Below are 20,930 nucleotides of genomic sequence, written 5' to 3'. Positions count from 1 at the left end.
TTCTATGCGGTTCAGTTACTTGCTGCCCTATCCAGTTGAACCATTGGGGAAATGTGCGATGAGTCAGCTTTAGCACCAAGTTGGGAAAACTGTCTTATCTGCTTGGGCCACCTGAAATATGTGATGAGAAACCAAAGTGAAGTGATGTGGAAGGTTTGGTGGTAATAAACTGACCACCTCATGGCTTTTAAACACAACACTTGTGCCATTTTTAATTTTTATTATTAAAGTCACATTATCGGAAATAAGTTTTGTTTCAATTGTTGCTGTTAATTGCACCTCTTCCCTCTCAACTGCACTGGTGCAGCCAGCAGCATAATTATGACCTGCCCCAATTATGTTTGTGCCCCAAAATTTTAATTCTGCAGAGTGTTTATCGGGTTCCATTCACTGAATGCAAATTACTTTTTTTTTACAGCTTATCACACCTTTGCCAGTGCTAACTGGAATTAATGACTCTGCCTTGGCTAACTGTTCACAACTGACATTTAGATCAACATCCTAGAAACAAAGTCATCAAATACTGTAGCGTTGATCCCGCAGTCTGCGCTACCTATTTGTCAATATGGTTTTCAAATTAAACAACACATGATTTGTTAGTAGTTTGTGCAAGGCTATAATATCTGTGGACCTGTAAATAAGTAACCCATCGGAAGTGTTTACTGACAGAAAATTTTTAGGGTTGAGATAATTGAGAAACGGAACAAAGCTCCCACTTCCTCTCTTTGCCTCCACCACAACACATACATTATGGAACAGGTTTCCTTCTTTCACAAGTGAAAACAATGGAATTGATTACCGCTGGGCCTGAAATTGTTCCACTTTTGTGAGTGCGAATTGCTATTGTGTGTTCATTCTCTGAACTTCGGCACATTTTGCGTATTGATTTTTTTTTCAGATTATTGTTCTCATTGGTCGAGGAGTTGACCATGTTGGAGAAAATGAAGTTTTTTTTAATACTAAGCAGCTCTTGGTACAACACATAATTTTGACTTGTGTGCAGTTTAGCTTGGCTTAATGTTTTTCATTCAAGTTCCTGGTTTATCTCATTGTTTGACTCCAAACTCCAAGATGCCTGCCGGTTTGAGTCCCTGAGCTGCTGTTCACTATTTTGATGCTTCAGTTAAATGAGCTTTGTCAGTTTTCAATCAGGTTACAAGGAGGTGAGGTATTGAGCTACTTGAATACTGTTTCTCCTTGGCCAGTCCTAGAAGGATGTTGCTAAGTCTGCAGCAGAGACACTTCAAAAGAACTATTAAAAGGGAGTTAAAAGTACTACTGAGTTGTTGAATGCTAAAAATTTGAGTTGAGTTGAGAAAATTGTTGAATGGCCCTTCTTTCTGTATAACACAGCATAGCCTGTCAAGGAAAGGGGCTATCTGTTCCTAGGCTTCCATTGCTCAAGGTGATGTACAGGAACATCCTGGAGTGACTTTCCTTTGTGGAAATGCACTTATCCTCTGCTCGACAACTCCTATGATGTGGAGATGCCGGTTTATAAAACTGTTGGACTATAACCTGGTGTTGTAAGATTCCTTACATTTCTACAACTCCTAGGTTAGCAATACTCGCTGCCAATTATGGTGCTGTAGGAACTGCCCCATTTATATTTCAAGATGGTTTTGACAGAAACTGAACCCGTTTTAATGCCTTTTTACACCAGAGGATTGCATGGGTGCTGTCAGCGGCTACCCAGCAGTATAAGTGGCTTGGAGTTTTCTCATAATTTTCAATGTAATTATGGCGTAAGAGCCGTTTTTTAGCGAGGCAACTAGAGTGTAACTGATTTATGCCGGTTTTATGCTGAAACATCGCTACGTGTGAATTTCCTGATCTTTCCTGCAACGTGTACCAGAGAGGGCAGGAAGAATAATCGTGGTCTTCTGCGCACGTTACAATTTCGCTTTGTGGAAGGACTCAGTCTGGATATATCTGGTGAGGAGACCTGCTCTCTACGGTGGACATATCCCTGTGAAACTGGAAATGCCGTTGAGACACTGGAAACACACACAATAAAAAACATTTTTTTAAAAAATCAAGAGAGAAGCAGTCTGACACTTGCCTTCAACTCCCAATCCTCACTCTGAAGAATGGCATCTATTCCATGCTTTTATAGCACTCCGCACTAATTTCCACAGACCCCTATTGGTGCTGCTACATTTGTGATTGTTTTACGCTGTCTTTTAAGTGCCGGTGTAGGCTAACGAGCTCTGCCAGAAATCTGGACATAAGTTCCTGTTGGCTAGAACATTGTGGAAACCGGTGTAAATTTTGGCATGTGATCAAGGAAATTTTGGGCGAATAACTCAGTGCTGTTAACAAAAATTGGCTTCAACCTCTTGAAACTGGATTTTCACTTGCTGCCTACAACCCAACCACCCAGCAGTGGCAAAGATACAGTGTGTTAGTCCTACCATTTTGGGGCCTGGCTGCTGGTGGGCTATGCTGTCACCCCTCCTGTGCAGGCCAGAGACATGTTCACAGCACAGATAGCCTGAATGTCCTTCCTTTCCTCAGCATGATGAAAGATCATGAGGAACAGGAAGACAACTTTTGCACGAATTGTATGTTCACTGCAGTGTTAGTAGTAGGTTTGCAGCTAATTTTCCATTTGAAAGTATCTACGTAATGTAAAAGGGATATTAAATAACTGCAAACAATGACTCTTTCCCTCGGCAGTAACTTAATGGGCATCCAGGCCAGGGAGAACAAAAACACTTCACCTAGGGCTGTTCGGAATACTTCAGCAACTTGGCCTGCTGAAGACTGAAAATATAGCTGCCTCTGCCTTTATGCTGAAGTTGGAGGTATGGACCTAATTCACCTCTTTTGATTGTGAATGTGCTGCCTCATTTAGATTTCTGGTTTCTTGCCAGCAATAGAGCAGCTGTATGCAGCAAACCAGGAATGTAAATGTACTATTAGATTAGAAATGTGCTATGTGGGAAATCACAAGTATTTTATCCCTCCGTGGCACATGGTGTTGCATTACTAACTCATTGGACCACCGTGCCGCCCATTCAATTATCTTTAACTGGAGATATGCTTATTGTGTCACTAGCACAATATATGGTTTGCATATATATTATGTATTATGGCAGTGTTGAGAAAATTGGTAGGAAATGTTCAAACTTTTAGTTCAATATCTAGCAGCTAATGTTGGACTAAATTGAGGAATAAAATGTATCTTTTTTTTAACAATATGCAGTGTTTGAGGTACAGGAGATTTTCTTTGACAATGAGAATTCTCTGTGATGTGAAAAAAAAAATCTATGTTCAGCTATTAGAACCACATGTTAATTCTCAATATTGTTAAAAGAATAAGGTTTTTTTTCTCGGTGTGCAGATGCTGGTTGCATTTCCATATAAAGATAGCAGTGATTTTTATATGTTCATACTAAAACTTATTACGAGCTAAGAGCTGCATGGCAAAGCACTGCAGCAAAAAGTAATTCCAGTTAGAATCATAGGTTATAGCATGGAAGGAGGCTATTCAGCCCATCGAGTCCATACCAGATCTATGCACGAGCAATTCAGCTGGTCCCAATCCTCTGCCCTTTCCCCGTAGCCCTGCACATTTTTTCCCTTCAAGTACTTAGCCAGTTCCCTTTTTGAAGGCCATGATTGAATCTGCCTCCACCACTCCCTCGGGCAGTGCATTCCAGATCCCAACCACTCGTTGAGTTTAAAAAAAAGGTTTTTCCTCACTTCACCTTTTTTGGTTCTTTTGCCAATCACCTTAAGTCTATGTCCTCTAGTTCTTGACCCTTCTGCCAATGGGAACAGTTTCTCTCTATCTACTCTGGCTAGACCCTTCATTATTTTGAATACCTCTATCAAATTTCCTCTCAACCTTCTCTGTTCCAAGGAGAACATCCCCAGCTTCTCCAGTCTATCCACGTAATTTAAGTCCCTCATCCCTGAAATCATTCTAGTAAATCTCCTCTACACCCTCTCTAAGGCCTTCACATCCTTCCTAAAGCCCAGAACTGGACACAATACTCCAGTTGTGGTCGAACCAGTGTTATATAAAGGTTCAACATAACTTCCTTGTTTTTGTACTCTATGCCTCTATTTATAAGGTTTTTATTTATAAGGTCCAGGATCCGTATGCAATTTTTTTAACCGCCTTCTCAGTCTGCCCTTGCACCTTCAACGATTTGTGCACATGTACCCCCAGATCCCTCTGTTCTCTACCCCTTTTAGAATTGTGCCCTCTAGTTTATATTGCCTCTCCTCATTTTTCCTACCGAAATGCATCACCTCATATTTTTTGAGTTAAACTTCATCTGCCAGGTGTCCGACCATGCCACCAGTATGTCTATATCCTCTTACAGTCTATCACTATCCTCCTCACTGTTGACTACCCTTCCGTGTTTTGTGTCATTTGCAAATTTAGAAATTGTGCCCTGTCCACCCAAGTCCAAGTAATTAATATATATTAAGAAAAGCAGTGGTCCCAGCACCGACCCCCGTGGAACACCATTGCACACCTCCCTCCAGTCCGAAAAACAACCGTTCACCACCACTCTGTTTCCTGTCGTTTAGCCAATTTTGTACGCATGTTGCTATTGCCCCCTTTATTCCATGGGCCGCAGTCTTAATAGCAAGCCTACCATGTGGCACTTTATCAAGCGCTTTTTGAAAATCCATTAACACTACATCAATTGCATTGCCCTCATCAAAAAACGCTATCAAGTTGTTTAAACACGATTTGCCTTTAACAAATCTGTGCTGGCTTTCCCTAATCAATCCACACTTGTCCAAGTGACTGTTAATTCTAGCCCAGATTATTGTTTCCAAAAGTTTCGCCACCACAGAGGTTAAATTGACTGGCCTATAGTTGCTGGGCTTACCTTGTCACCCTTTTTTGAACAAGGGTGTAACATTTGCAATTCTCCAGTCCTCTGGCACCACCCGCGTATCTAAGGATGTCTGGAAGATTATGTTTCTGTAAATGGTTACTTGCTGGGAACTACAAAATTTACTTTTTACTACTTATTACCCTCATCATTGAAGTAAGCCTGAACTGCTGTAATATCTTTTAATATATATGCCTTTGTATATCTTCAATGTTCATGTGGTGAAAATTAAAGATTCTGTTTGTTTTCATTCATAACTTATTTGTGGAGCACATTTCAACTGTGTTTCGGCAATGGGTGAGGGGAGGATGGGCTTGACTGGAATGCATCTATTGAATAGCTTGCCAATACTTGTTTTGCCTCATACATGAAGAATGGCTACTTGAATACTAATCCTATAATCATACCCCAGCATGAGTTAGCACATCAGGAGAGATGGGGAGAACAGGAAGTAGAATTGTTCACATTTAATTTGTAAACAAAATCCAGTTCACATGTATCAATTCGTAAATGAAATCTGTTCCCCCCACCCCGCCAGCTCCCCTGCTCTTCCTACTTCCCACCCCCCTCAGTTTCCTTTGCTTTTCCCATCCATTTGAAGAAAATAAAATGTATAGTTCACAGATTTCTCCATTGAGATCATTAGTGCTTATCCACGATTGACCAATCTCAGTGTGGGCTTTATACCACACTGTTTTCTCAACACAGTGAGATTTTTTCATATTTGGTGACTATTACGGAGAGAAAGAACGTTCTTTATATAGCGTCATTTGCATTCAAGGCTACTTGAAGCTCCTTACAGACAATGGATTGCTTTTGAAGTGCAGTCACTGTTGTTATGTAGGTTAATGCAGCAGCCAACTTGTAGCAAGGTCACACAAAGAGCAGATGATTGACCATATTATTGTTTTTGGTCATGGAGATTGAGGGAGGAATGTTGGTCAGTACACTAGGACAACGCCGTGCTCTACTTCAAATGGTGTCATGGGATCCTTTGTGTCTCAACTGAAAAATGACACCCAGCACTCCCTCAGTACTTCACTGAGGTATTAGCTTAGATGTGGGCCTAAACATGCAATCTTCTGATGCTTAGGTGAGAGTGCTGAGACAAACTGCCACAGGTGAGTAAGTGAGAGAAGTGCTTTACAGTAATCAGCCTGCAATCCACACATTGCTGTAGCTTATTTTCAACATGTATATGTCTCCCTAATTCCTTCAATTTTAAATGCTCACCCAAAGTGATCTAAACTAAATACCTGATGAATACTGTGGGATACAAATCTTACTCACTTGTGCCTCTGAAGATAATTCGATGCTGGTGAGTTAGCGTGAAAGCCCACAGGTCTTTATTCTCTCTTCCTCCCCCATCTGTTCTATTCTTGCAGAATGTGTCCAGTATATACAGGAAGCTGGAGCTCCTAGTTAGGAGTCAAGTACTGCAGACTGCCTTGTTTTATAGTTCTGATTTTATTTATAATACAGCTTTTATTCTGCATTCTCTAACAAAGTATTGCTGGTGGAAACATTAAAAAGATTGTCACAGGAGCAAATTTTGTTGCTAGTGGTGGTCACTAAAAGTGAAAAGATTGTGCCATCAGGCTAGACTTGCCTTTTTATGCATTGAGAGGAAAGGATATGATGGATTGCTGTTAGTGATTTATTGCTGCTGCCTGCCACTTTCTACGAATAAAGAACTTAATTATTAATTAACATAATTCAGAATTGAAGAGTTGATTACATTCTCGTATTACTTCTGTTCTTGTGTGCTGTTTCAATATTTGATTTCTTGTTAGGTTTTGGATAATTGCAGATCAACATTTAATCTCATTCATTGATCTGGTGTTGAAACGAATTACTTGCCATCATTTTCTACTTGCGATTGTTCTCGAATTCATTTTTCACTGATTTCTGACTGTGGCCTTGGTTGTGGTAGAAACTAGTGAAGGTTAAATTGTACCACTTCCCTTCTATCCTCACTATTTTAGGACAGCTGTCTGGGAAAAGAGACTCTGGTAATAGTTGTGTGCATTTATCACAACCTCAATCAGAAAAATACTGATCGCATTCACACTGCCAAATTGCAGGTTATCTTATGAAAATTTAATAAATTAATTCAACTATTTAAAAAAATTCATTCTCTGGATATGGACATTGTTGGCAAGGCCAGCATTTGTTGCGCATCCCTAGTTGTCTTTGAGAAGGTGGTGGTGAGCCCCCTTCTTGAACGCTGAAGTCCATGTGGTGAAGGTACTCCCACAGTGCTGTTAGGTAGGGAGTTCCAAGGTTTTGACCCAATGATGATGAAATGAAAGAACAACACACAAATTAATTCATCCATATTAATGTTCGGACCAAATTGTTTAGATTTTTAAGTTTTACAAACATAGTGAATTAAGGATGAAGAAGTAACTCCACATTGTGGACATTGCCAGTATTGGACGTTACCGTGAACATTGAACAATGCTGAGACTAGGGAGCTTTTTGAAACAGATGAGTAAAATCCTTCACCTCTAGCACAGCTGCCAATTTGATTTTCTCTTTTTCTTTTTTAGCATTTTGAAGCCTCCAGTTCCCAAAAGCTCTCTGGTTGCCTGAAACAGACTGCCTTGTCCTCCATGATGCTGATTTAAGAAAGGAATATGTTTCTAGAAAATGCACATTGGACCACAGCGTAACTCCTGGCAACTACATTGTGCACTTGTCTTGATGTAGCATCAGCTCATTGTAATCTTGATAGATTTTCAGATTGTAAACCTCCCTTTTCCACAGCATCTTTAGTATCATTCCAGATCTGACAGCTTCTACCACGTGACCTGTGGGTGTAGGAATGATTGTGTTTTTTTTTCCCCAAGGACTGTGGGGCACTAACTTCATAGTGCATCTGCCAGTCTATAGATGAAGCTGGGATGATTTCTTTTGACTCATTGTTTGGGATTGGGGAGGGTCTGGCATTGAGCTTGTGCTCTGCATCATTTATCACTAATATGTTTCGAATCCATAGTTAACACAGTGGGGAAAGGGATATTTGTCAGAGCAGGAACCTGCTGCTTGGCTGACTTGCACGTTGCATATTCTAATGAGTGTGCTGAATATATAATGAACAGATTTTGCTTGCAAAATGGAATAGCTCAAAGCTTAAACAGTAAAGGAGACCAGATTGCTCATATCTGTATCTAGTTCTGATCAAAATCTGTTGAGCTAAGACTCTAAAACCATTTGGACTGGTATTTCTGCTGTAAATTTGATCCCGTGAAATGATTCTCTTGATATTGATACCGTTGTTTGGATGAAACTTCCTTCTCACGCTGATGGTTGATTGCATTTACTTGATAATTGTTGAAGTTTTGCATTTAGTTTTTAATTTGTTTTTACAGTTGATCACTGCATCATACTGTACTACAGTACTGTAAGGGTTACAGTTAATCAAGCATACCAACTCTGCTGGATTTGGCAAGACTTGTGTGCCGGAGAGCATAATCTCCCCACTGAAGATCAATCTTGCATGTCTAGAGACTGCTGGTAATTGCTGGCATTTTTCTTGCTGGACTGTTCACTTTGGAGATGGGGGGCTATCCCTGTACTCAGTAATGGTGAAGGACCATTATTAAAACTATAAGGGCTTTCGTTACCACTGCGAATGCTAGGGTAGCCCCATGCCTCCATAGTTGCCTCTTGCTTTCTTCTGCTGTCCAATGGAAGAAAATGAGAATACTTGCAAATCTCTCATTTAGGTGCACTCTGAAGAGACGGAGAGGAAAACGGGCACGGGAATTTATGGTAGAGGAGAGAAGAAGTCTACATTAGTTCCTCTTAGCTGCCTGCCCCTCTGTGCAATGTGATGAATGCAGGCTGCTGCTTTTAATTATATTTGTTTTGCTTCAAGTGCACACTTTGGGTATGTGGCTCAGGACTGAATATCTTGCACCTATGAATTGTCCGTTGTTATCGGCTCTAGTTAATAACGCAGCAAAGATGTTGTGAAAACTGTGTGACTGCAATGAATGAATGGATCATTCAGCAATTATCTAACACCAGTGCCCCACAATTTTGGTTGCCATTTGCTCTGAGCTTCTAGTAGTTTTGAATGCTGGTGGGGGGGAACCTGATGGAATGTAACATAAGTTTAAAATGTCTGATGCCTAAAAATAAGGTTACAAGGGTGTCATGAGATATACACCAAAGATCTTTCATCCAAATGGAATTGGTTGTCATGCTGTATCCAGGTATTCATATATTTATCTTGCAACTGAGAAATAATTGGGATTTACTTCTGATACACCCACTGTCTTATGCCTCTGTGAGTAAGCATACTGGACACCCAGTATATATTGTATTAATGAACAAACTTTATTCTAAATTATTTGTATCAGTTTAAGGAGCATTTGTGATTTTAAAATTTATTTTTCTCTTTACTTTTATCTGTGTGTGTGTGTGTGTGTGTGTGTGTGTGTGTGTTAATGAATCATTGACAAAAATCTGTGCTTTACCATACTGTGGAGCATCACAATGGTGCACTACTATATAGTGCCACTGCAGTTCCTCCTCTTAGCAACTAATCATAAGGTAGATTCAGATGAAGGGCCTTGAGCCCATTTGCTCTCATCCTTCCAGAGTACCACACTCGCTGTCCTCACATAATAGCATTAGCCGTTTCTAAAATGAGCCCAGTGTCCTGGCCTCAACTGTTATTTCTAGCAATCTATCTCAGCTGTTGATCATGTGCTGTAAATATATAGTTCCTAAGGCCTCTCCCAGTTTTTGATCAGAATTATTGCTCAGTGATTCATGATTATTGTATCATTCGTGGCTCAGTTGGTAGCACTTGCGCCTGCTGAATTTTTTTTTATTTGTTCATGGCATGTGGGTGTCGCTGGCAAGGCCAGCATTTATTGCCCTCAAAGGTTGTGGTGAGCTGCCGCCTTGAACCGCTGCAGTCCGTGTGGTGAAGGTTCTCCCACAGTGCTGTTAGGTATTGAGTTCCAGGATTTTGACCCAGCGACTATGAAGGAACGGTGATATATTTCCAAGTCGGGATGGTGTGTGACTTGGAGGGGAACATGCAGGTGGTGGTGTTCCCATGTGCCTGCTGCCCTTGTCCTTCTAGGTGGTACAGGTCGCGGGTTTGGGAGGTGCTGTCGAAGCCTTGACGAGTTGCTGCAGTGCATCCTGTGGATGGTATAAACACTGCAGCCACTGTGCACCGGTGGTGAAGGGAGTGAATGTTTAGGGTGGTGGATGGGGTGCCAGTCAAGCGGGCTGCTTTGTCCTGGATGGTGTCGAGCTTCTTGAGTGTTGTTGGAGCTGCACTCATCCAGGCAAGTGGAGAGTATTCCATCACACTCCTGACTTGTGCCTTGTAGATGGTGGAAAGGCTTTGGGGAGTCAGGAGTGAGTCACTTGCCGCAGAACACCCAGCCTCTGACCTGCTCTTGTAGCCACAGTATTTATGTGGCTGGTCCAATTACGTTTCTGGTCAGTGGTAACCCCCAGGATGTTGATGGTGGGGGATTTGGCGATGGTAATGCCGTTGAATGTTATGGGGAGGTGGTTAGACACTCTCTTGTTGGAGATGGTAATTGCCTGGCATTTGTCTGGCGCGAATGTTACTTGGCACTTATCAGCCCAAGCCTGGATGTTGTCCAGGTCTTGCTGCATGCAGGCACGGACTGCTTCATTATTTGAGGGGTTGCGAATGGAACTGAAATCAGAAGGTTGAGTTCAAGTCCCACTTCAGAGACTTGAGCACAAAATCCAGGTTGATACTCCAATGCAGTAATGAGGGAGTGCTGCACTGTTGGAGGTGCCATCTTTTGGATGAGATGTTTAACCGAGGCCTTGTCTGCCCTCAGGTGGACGTAAAAGATCCATTGGCACTATTTTGAAGAGCAGGGGAGTTCTTCCTGGTATCCTGGCCAACATGCATGCCTGAACCAACACTACATTTTGAAAAAAAACATTATCTGGTCATTATCACATTGCTGTTTGTGGGAGCTTGCTGTGTGCAAATTGGCTGCCGCGTTTCCGACATTACAACAATGGCTACACTTCAAAAGTACATTGATTGTAAAGCTTTGGGATGTCATGAGATCCTGAAAGGCGCTATATACATGCAAGTTTGCGTGTCTCTATCTTTCTGTCTGTCTTCCTTCTGTCCTGCCTACTTGCCTTCCTTCCTTCCTTTCTTCCTACCTACTACCCCTAGGGCCTGGATGGCCCCTTCATGTCACAATGACCAGAACTATTTGTAGTAGTCCATGTGTGGCTGACTAAGCCTTGTACGGACCATGGAGTGAACTTAATTCATCTGGCAATATAAGCCAGCATCCTCCTTATTGCCCCTTCACACTGCTTACACCTAGTGAGCAATGAAATATTTTTGTCTCGTTTTGGTGGCCATCTCTTTAAGTTCAGTCCTAATACGTAAGGAGTATTGTAGCTAGCTAATCTTGAACCAATCTTATCTCCATACAATCTTGCAAGTTTCTTCAGTTGCAGGCTGGAGAGAGGAATAATTCAAGCGTAAATAATTCTGTATGATTGGTTCATTTTATATATGACAATTTCTTTTGAAATCTGAAGGGTCAGATATTTGAAATCCAAGCAGTCCTGGTAACTCTCTAATGGGATATAAAAAGAACTATTCATTTCAAATGAAGGAGTGAGTTTGAAAGTCTTGGAAGGAACTGACCAGTTTGAAATTGTGAGAAGAGAAAAAATTGCTTTGAATTGCCAAGAAACAGTTTAGACTCCATAGGCTTCCACAGTGGTAAGAAATTCAAGAAAAAGAAACACTATTATTCGAGTTACTTTAGGTTTCGAGTGACTATCTTTTTATTATTTTGTCCACCAAGTGGAAGGATATCTGCTGTAACTGTATAACTATATTTTGATTGTTACTTGTTCATCTTTTGTAAAATAAATTTGCATGATATGTTAGTTGTATTGAGATTTAATGTGATGCTCTACTGCTTCTGAAGATTGGGAGTGAGAACTTATGGAGGCATAGGATAAATTCAGTGGCTTAAAAGCAATTACCAGATAGGGTTTGCTTTTCATGTCTCCAGGTGTTTTACTGAAAGCTTACCGAGATCGAAAAGCACCTATAGAAGGTATGGGAAGGCAAGATGCACCTAGTGTTCTGATGTGAGTTGAAATCACCAAGAGTGAGAAGGTTTGAGATTCCAGGTCATTTATGTTACCAGGAACAGAAGGGGTCCTAGCATAAACACAGCAATTACCCATTTTTACTTCTATGCCCAACAAATAACATGCTTGGTGTAACAAAAAATGAATGGGGAAGATAGAAAAGTAACTATCGATGCAGACACCATAACATTATTTAAGGGGGAATTGGCTAGCTATCTGAAAAGGAAAATTATAAAAAGAATTTGATGAAATAACAGGGAAATTAGATGAAAGTAATTATGATGGGTGAATGGCTTCCTCCTGTGCTGTAATTTCGATGATTCTAACAATGAAGAAATGTCTTGTCTTTACAAATTACTCAACAGAATGAAGTGAGACAGTTCACCAGGGCTAGTTTTGGAGTTGCTGTTACTGGAGACCAGCATTTACTGTATAGGTTTTTGCTTTGTATTCTTCTCTGTAATTTAATTCATTATTTTCATATTTTTGAGCTAAAAAGAATGGGAAAATTCTACTTAAAGGTCTATCTGAGGAAAACTTTTCCAAAGTTAAGCAGAAGTAAGAATAAAAGTATAGAAAGCTTGCCATTGCCTCCTGTCTGGCCGAGCTCTGAAAATGTAGTATGCTCCGAATAGAATTATAACACCCTGCTACAAACTTGTGGCAACTCTGGGTAGGATAGTAGAATCACCTTTTACAAAGAGCATTTTGTTTATTCTAAAGTTTTTGAGAACTTAATGGAGCTCTTTACTCTTACTCCCCTCCCCCCTCCATAACTGAAATCTCTGGTGGTGTTTGAAAAGTGCAAAATCAGACAAAATAGCATGAAGAAAACATTTTAATCACTGTGACTATTTATTAATGTAGAATTCTGCAGGATAAGCACAGGCCTCAAATTGGAACTATTTGTGTGGCTGTATTTCAATAACCTACTGCAACAGTCACTTTAAATCATTGAAAACCTGAGGGTTAATGAAGATTCTAATTTGACCAAAGCTTGTCTTGGAAAAACATTCAAATTTAATTTTGGTTAAAATAATTGAAGTAAAGTCATCGTCATGACAGCTCTACAGCATTAGTGTTGATCTGCACGGTGATGGGGAAAGTGCTCAACTGAATAATTATTTGAATTGTTCTTGTTTCACGTTGCTTAATTTTCACGTGTAACATGACTGTAAATGCTACTTAATGCTTTTATGTGAAGCTGTATGAATTTGCTGCACTTGCCGTGTCATTGTAAAGCTCTACTTCTATACCGTGTTGGTGAATTTGTCTTCAAGTCCCTAGGAGTTCTGTAAGCTTGTTGACCAGTCTGCTGGATACAAAGCTCCAGGCCTTATTCATAACATAATTTTGGGAAAGATTGTGGCTGCTTGTCAGAGTGTATGAAATAACCCATCAATTCAAACTCAAGTAATACTTCAATGAGGATTGAGCAAGGTTTTACATTGTTCTGTTTTTTCTTTTGTTGGTGTTGCATTACAGAGTATTTCACACTGAGTGCGAGGGAAGTCGAGATTAACACTACACTGCTGGATTGCTGATGATGAGGTGGGATGTGGAAAGCAGATGGTGCTGAAGAAGGATAGTCACAAGATGGATTAGCTTGTAATAATGAAAGCTGTTGTAAAATAATACTGGGGAAGCAATGACCAATTAAATGTTCATATTCTTTGCATGTTTTATTTTCAATTCATGGTTACATTTTTGTTCATTAATTAGCATCATAGTTAATTATGCAAAGTAATTGTCAAAAGTGGCTCAGAACTTTTTCTATTCAACACTTACCTACGAGAACAGCAAAAACGAGCATTTGTATCGTGCCTTTAACATAGGAAAACTCCCCAAGGCACTTCACAAATGCATAAACAGACAAGACCTGACATCAAGCTAAAGAAGGAGATATTAGGAGGGGTGATTAAAGGCTTTGTTCAAAGAGGTAGGTTTTAAGGCGGGTCTTGAAGGAGAAAGAGGCGGAGAGATTTAGGAAGGGAATTCCAGAGCTAAGGGCCTGCACGGCTGAAGGCTGATCCTGTCAATGGTAGGTCAAGAGAGTGGGGGCTGTGCAAGAGGCTCCTACTACTATGGCAGTACTTTGTTCCTGGTTACCTGAACCAAAGTGTAATTTCACTGCATAAAGCTTCTATTGACAAGTCGGTGCAATGATCCCTGCTTGTCCAAGGCAAACTTATGCTGTGTGATGTTTATTCTGAGTAATAAGGGTAGCTACTGTTTCAAGGTTGCATTGATCATATGCACTGGCTGAATGCAGAGCACCAGGATCTTTTAATTCTGTTGAAGCACTGGTACAGCAAGGTGATAATTTTTTCTTTCTTTGATGTCGATACCAAAACCTTTTTTGGCCTTTCTCTGAAGTAATGGCTCATTTTTGTCTGTGAATATCAGTGACAGCAAGAACCGGAGGTTTGTTACTATTGTGTCACATCATGTTATGTGCAGTTAATGAGACAAGGCCCAAGGTTAGAGAGAGCTTCTTCCCACATGGCCTACTTGATGTTTTGTTAAAAGGCACAAGATGGTCAGCCAGTGGCAGTAGTAAAGCAGTGTTTGGCTCCTAACAAAAGTGTGTGTGTGTGTAAAATCTGGCATCCTCTGGGTCTGCAAAATGCATTGGATCCTTGTTTGGGCATCTGGATGGTGTGTCACATGAAAATGATGCACAGCCTCGTGGGAGAGTAAAGACTGATGTCCATCTTCTCCTGCTTAAATTATATCTCCTGCCAGCTGATCACAGAACGTTGACGGAGATTCAAAGACAGAAAAGAAAGTGCTGAAAATACATTGCAGGTCTCTCAGCATCTGTGAAGAGAAAAGGCATGCTATAATTTTGGTATTTTCCATGGGTTTCTATTTTGATTTCAGTTTCTAGTATTTTTAGTTTTCTTCTCTCTTTATCCCTATTAGTGGAGTAGACTGACCTGGATTTCCAGCTAAAGGAGATAACGTTCTCTCCCAAAAATAAATGTATACGAGTGATTCTTTTTAACATCTGAAAACACTTAGGGCAAGCAAGATGAATCCTAAATACAATACCTTACTTTCAAAGACAGTTCTTAATAAAGTTCGATATTTTTTATATATATATATATATATATATATATATATACAAAAAAAGACAAAACTGCATCAGCTACTTTTGAAAGGTGGTAGAGGACTTTTAACTTCTGGGTGGGAATCCAGGGAACACACAGGTCGCCCATCGGGGAGTCTCCGTAGGAAGCCCGGCTGACATTAATTACTTGGCTTCGTCCACGTTTTACCTACCTAAAATGGGTGTAAAGAGATGGCTGGCTGGCTGCTGCCAGGCTGAGAGCGAATAGTGAAGATCGCCTGTCTGCCCACACTTGTGTAAGCTGTGTCGGGGATGGGGGGGGGGGGGGGTTTGCCAGGGTCTCATTGTTAGGAAAGGGGGGAATCCATAGTCAGAACATATCCAGCAATAGCTTCAACCCCACCACCCAACTCTGCTGCCCATCATCCCTGTTCCCGCTGATGTGCATTGGCTCCTCGTTCTCTTCTCCAACCCCCCAACCCCCGGATATACCTCATATTTAAAATTCTCATCCTCGTATTTAAATCCCTTCATGGCCTTGCCCCTCCTATCGATGTGATCTCTTCCAGCCCTACAACCCACCCTCTCTCAACACTGTTCCTCCAATTCACGCCTCTTGTGCTTCTCCTTCCATCCGCCCCTCCCCCCTCCCTCCTCCACAATCGCTCCAGCATTTATAGCTATGCCTTCAGCCACCTCGGCCCCACGTTCTGGAATTACCTCCCTAAACTCTTCCAACTCTCCACCTCCATACCCCTCTCCTCCTTTTAAAATGTGTCCTTAAAGCACATTTTGCTCGCCCCTTTATACGTCCTCCTGTGGCTCGATGTCCATTTTTTTTCCTGATTACACCTCGGTGAAGCGACTTGGGTCATTTTTTCTATGTTGAAGACGCTACATAAAAGAAAGTTGTTGTTCCTGACTTTTTAAAAAAAAGTACTCTGGATGTTTGATGCGTTAATTATCCTGTTTTGAAAGAAGCCTTGCTGTAATGAGACAAAGGTAGTTTTTGCTTGTGGATATATTTTAAACTTTCCTCCTTGATTCTGTGAGTTTGTCAGTTAAGAATGCACTATACCCAGACTTGTGAGTAATCTGTGTTTTTCATGCATTTGAACAGTTTGCAAGGCTGCTGTAAAATGTTCTTTTAACTTTTTTAAAAACTGACAAACCCTCAGAAATGCATTTTTATAGTTCCCATAGTAAGCCTCACCAATCTGCTTCCAACCAGTTTTGGCCTCCATGCCCACCTCAGCGTGGGGAGGTGCAAATGAAACGATTACCGTACTCCTCCCTGCCCCCCACCCCCACCCCCACTCCCACTAAACAAGGCAAAGTTTGTGTGCTTTGGATTTTTTTTCAGGATTTCTAAAACTGTTTGATTCCTTTTTAGTCATGTTAATTAGGACAGAGAAAGGGAGTGGCTCGGTGGGAGACTTTCTCTGTGAAATGAATGACTGGCTGATTGACTGCTAGGAGGTGCCTCTGGAACAAATGCTTTTTATTTACTCAAGATTTGAGATTACATTTTTGTTATCTTAGACCAATTTTTTTTCTTGCAAATTTTTCTCATAGCCCGCCCCCTCCCCCTCCCCTGCCAACTCATAAAACTCCGGGCTATGGATCCATGGGTGCTGGCCATCCCCCCCCTCTGGTACTTTGGCTATTGCTCACGTGAACCTTGATGGTGTGTGTCAGCAGGCTGTATGACTGCAGGGGAAATTGCAGCTGAGCCTGATCCTATCCTCATCTGATATCCCCACACATACAGATTTCTGGCAAGGGTCACTGGATAGCAATTAGGAAGGGCAAGCCTGTCTGATTTTTTTTCCTTTCTCAAACCCAAGACATTTAATCCAATGATGGAGTTTCCCCCCCCCCCCAGCCCCCACGCCATCTCATTTGAAATCAGCTAACTTCGCACCGACTGCGTACTTGTATCTATTTTTGTTCCACTGTGCGTTAGTGTAATAAGGAAAGACAGGACATCAAGATTATTGGTCAATCCAAATGGGGGATTGAGTAACATGAGTGTGTTAAATGAAATTACAGATAAAATATAAAAGCTAAAATAGTATTCGTGCCAAAATCTAAGCTGCAAGGGCCTCTTGCTGAGTCAGTGAGTAAACACACTGCAATATATAGCACGGTACTGAGTCTTACAGATCAAAAAGGCTGCGGTTCACTGCCTGGTGACTCAGCCGATCTCCGCTGGGGATATCAATAGGGGGTGCAATTATTAGCTTTGGCTATGCTGGGGAGCAGAAAATTTGGAAGAATTCCCACTCCTGATTGCTATCCAGTAAACCCCTGCTGTAAGCGTGGCAGTGTGACAGTCAAGTAAGGACAAGACCAAGCTCAGCTGTGATGGTGCCTCCGCTTTCTCCCTCCACTCCACCAGTTGAATAGCCACCTGGGCTCACACATGGATGACTAGCCACTGAGGCGATTTACCAAAAGTAAATTGGTGCCATTAGAAATGAACTCAAACATATGTTGCCACTTTCAAAAGAGGTGGAGATTTTGCAGGGAGGGGTGAAATTTGAAAAGATTATAAGTTGAATATACAGGATGATGCAAAAATAACATGCAATGGGGTGGATGAAACTAAATAAAGCTGTTGTGCAGCTGTAGTTTTAAAATTTACTTTAAACAAATTCACTTCTCATCACCCTCATCTAATTAATGCCAGATAAAAAGCTGTTACAAGGTTGTTGGACAATCTTTTACAGTTGTTTTTCCATGTCTGTGCTGCTTCTGTGTTCCTCTCTGTTACGCTGCAGGCATCTCTTCAGGTTCCCTGCAGCTGGTGTTCACCTAGAATAGATGCTGGGAATTGTGGTGTACTTTCAGAACGCTGGGTGTTGAAGTCCAAGTTCACAGTACGATTTTCATTATTCACTCTTTTCATTATGTCTAATAAATGTAAATTCTGCTGTGCAATTCACAGCCTTTCATATCCTGTGTGTTGAAATTAACTCGGGGGTGGGGTGAGGAAGTTGAATATAATCTAGTGTGTGTGGTTGAAACAATGTAGGCAGAAAGGGTCTGCATTCCTAAAGGAAGAAGAATCCTTATTTCCTTGATGTCCACAATTTCTTTGTGAACAATTGTGCTCAATGGCACATCTTAGACCCTGTGCCCAACAGTACCTGAGTGTTGTGGGAAAGGACATACCTTCCACTGCTTACCTCACTGAGGTTGGTGAAACTCTCCCTCTTGGGGAAACTGTAGATTTAAATTGAGATACTTTTTGGGAGTACTGTGTTGCAGTATTCTCTGTTTGTACCTCTTCACATATTTTTGCTTAAGTTTTTTTTTGTAGTTGTGTGGCATTCAATGCATAAAGTTGCACACAAAATGAATGCACTGCAATAAGAATTTCTGGAAAGTTTAAAAATTAACGACGAATAAACAGAAGGAGCAATATTTACGGAAGATCAGATCAGTACCCTTTTGGCTTTTCTGGTTTAGGTGATCTGCCGTTGAGCCAGTCAGAACAGGACTATCTCTGGTTTCACTGGCGGTCTGCGCCAAGTTGGCTGATTTCAGTAAGGTTTAGGGTAGTGGTCTTAGCATTGTCTGCAGTGCCTCCAGGTTAGAGAGTGAAAAATTGACTCTAATTTCTGCTCCTGATGGCTTGCCAGCTCTTGTGTAGAATAGCCAATTGGATGAGGTACTGGAGGACAACTAGTATTCATGGCGCTGTAATCCAGCAAAGAGTTAAATAGAGGAGAAGTGGAGAAAACTAATAAGAAAAGGTGCAGATAGAAAAACATCGAACCAAACACAACTAATTTATCACTAACATTTTATATGCCCTACTAAGGCAGTGAAGAGGTCAAATTCTTATGCTTGAATTGAAAATTTGGGGAATATTGGAACCCGTGAAGGTCAAGATTTCTTCCACTTCACTGTGGTTGGCATGGATATAAATGTCTGAATTTTGATCCATATGTTAAATAATTCAACATTTCTGAACGTTTTTTTTTTCCACAGTCAAATCAAGATGTGGGTGTAAAGTTTAAAAAATACCTGGAGGCTAATGTCAACTCTTGGATAGATGACGTATAAATTACTTCAGATCTCTAAGATAAATGATTTTTTTTCAATGTGTAATCTTATCCTTTTTATGTACAAGAACATACAGGTTAGTTATTGGTAGTTTGTGACCATGTCACCGTGGGAATAGTTGTTTTGACCTTCACCTTGCCTGATATTTGTGTGGTGTGTTTTTTATTAAATGACAAATTATAAGTTTGGTGCTTTGTTTATTTTATGAACTGTGAACCATAATGCCAGTCATTGTCCAATCCTTGAAAAAATTCATAACTTTGATCACACAATGCTATGCAGTTTCCAGATGTTACCTAATTGTTAATTACCAATCATTACTGACACATTCATGTCCCATACATATTTAGAAATCAGTTTATTTTTTCCAGGCTGCACCACATAAACCAAGTCCACTATGCTTAGATCTGAGATCTGTTTGGTACTCCTTCCCTACTTAGTCATTTGGATACCCATAATTTACTAAAGACTTGGTTTAGTAAATTGTAATAAGGGCTGACAGATGGGGAATGTGCTGAAGAAATGCCCAATGAGGCTTCAATAGAGCTTGTAACCTCACTGGACCTTCGTTCAGTCAATCAGCTTGCTGAAGGAAACAAAATCCTGTGTCTAAAAAGTAAAAATGAAGAATTGATCCTCTGCTGTATTACTGGGATAATCAACTGTACTTTTCAGCTACCGTTTTCCCTTTCATATAAGGGTGTAATTTGCTGATAAAATGTATAAGCTGCACACTATAGCATGCCCATCATTTTTGTGTAATTCTCAAAAGATTATTAATAGCATATCTACTGTGCATAATAGTTAAATGTTTTCATTACCTACATAAACTATGATGTAAATCTAAATGTTCATGTTATTCTTACTGCTTACAGTGCACAGAATAGTGTTAAAACTTGCAGACTTAGATTTCAGGAACGATCTTTCAACACACATAACTCCCTACTTGTACATACACTCTAGTTCCATGATGTAAAGTCTGAAAAGCCCAATGCTTGCAGTTGATCAATTGGCTTTATCACAATCTTATTCCATATCAATTTAGTTTATTTTAACTTTGAAGCTTCAGCAGTGGCAAGATAACTGAAGCCTTGAAGCTTTGGCTGCAATGTTGGAGCAGGATTGTGGTTCACTGGGGAATGGAAGACATGGCTGGGAAAAGTTATGAGCAGCATTAGTAGCTTTGCAACTGATTATTTAGATTCTATTCAGTTTTGAATCCCAGTGGGAACTAACAAAAGCTTCAAGAAGTGAAGACTTGGTTACAGAGCTACCATGAAGAAATGTTTTTTCCCCCCACATAATACAGATGACTTAGGGAAGAGAGAGAGAGAAGAGAATCCTGTAGAGGTTATAGTAAGTTACAGTTCCTTAAATTATGCATAATGTATGTTCTTGGAAGATAACAAATGAAAATGATCTATTTAAAAAGTAAGCTTGCAGATTATCTTCTGCTTCTTTCAGAAGTAAGCAATTTTTTTAAACACAAGTTTAGTCAGTGTACGAATCAATAGAGCATGTACAAAAACAGTCGTAACAAAAATGGCTAATATTATTCCTGAAACCATGTAAATCTTGGGCCAGCTCTGATGAAGATAAAAGAGCAAAGTGTTTGCAAAGAATGGGTACATTACAGGAAAAGTTTATATACCCTTAAATTGTGAATTTGGTGCAAAGTAATTTCACTGCAGCATTTATCAAGTATAATGCAATTGTTGATGTGGAACTTTTCTGCAAAGAGGTGGCCCTGGGAATAGTGCTGTAAACAGATTATT

At 40.5% G+C, this 20,930-nt stretch overlaps 1 long non-coding RNA gene across 1 annotated transcript; it reads left to right on the top strand.

Moving 5' to 3' along the window:
* The first annotated feature begins 766 nt into the window (after nucleotides 1–766).
* On the top strand, nucleotides 767–13,652 carry LOC137327737 (uncharacterized). Its single transcript, XR_010964532.1, has 3 exons — nucleotides 767–826; nucleotides 2,680–2,807; nucleotides 13,494–13,652. It is a non-coding gene; the product is annotated as an uncharacterized lncRNA (long non-coding RNA).
* The last annotated feature ends 7,278 nt before the right edge of the window (nucleotides 13,653–20,930 follow it).

This window comes from Heptranchias perlo, chromosome 12 (assembly GCF_035084215.1).
Source record: "Heptranchias perlo isolate sHepPer1 chromosome 12, sHepPer1.hap1, whole genome shotgun sequence".
In the NCBI taxonomy this organism is placed as follows: Eukaryota; Metazoa; Chordata; class Chondrichthyes; order Hexanchiformes; family Hexanchidae; genus Heptranchias; species Heptranchias perlo.
This window is presented reverse-complemented; position numbering and strand designations above follow the sequence as displayed.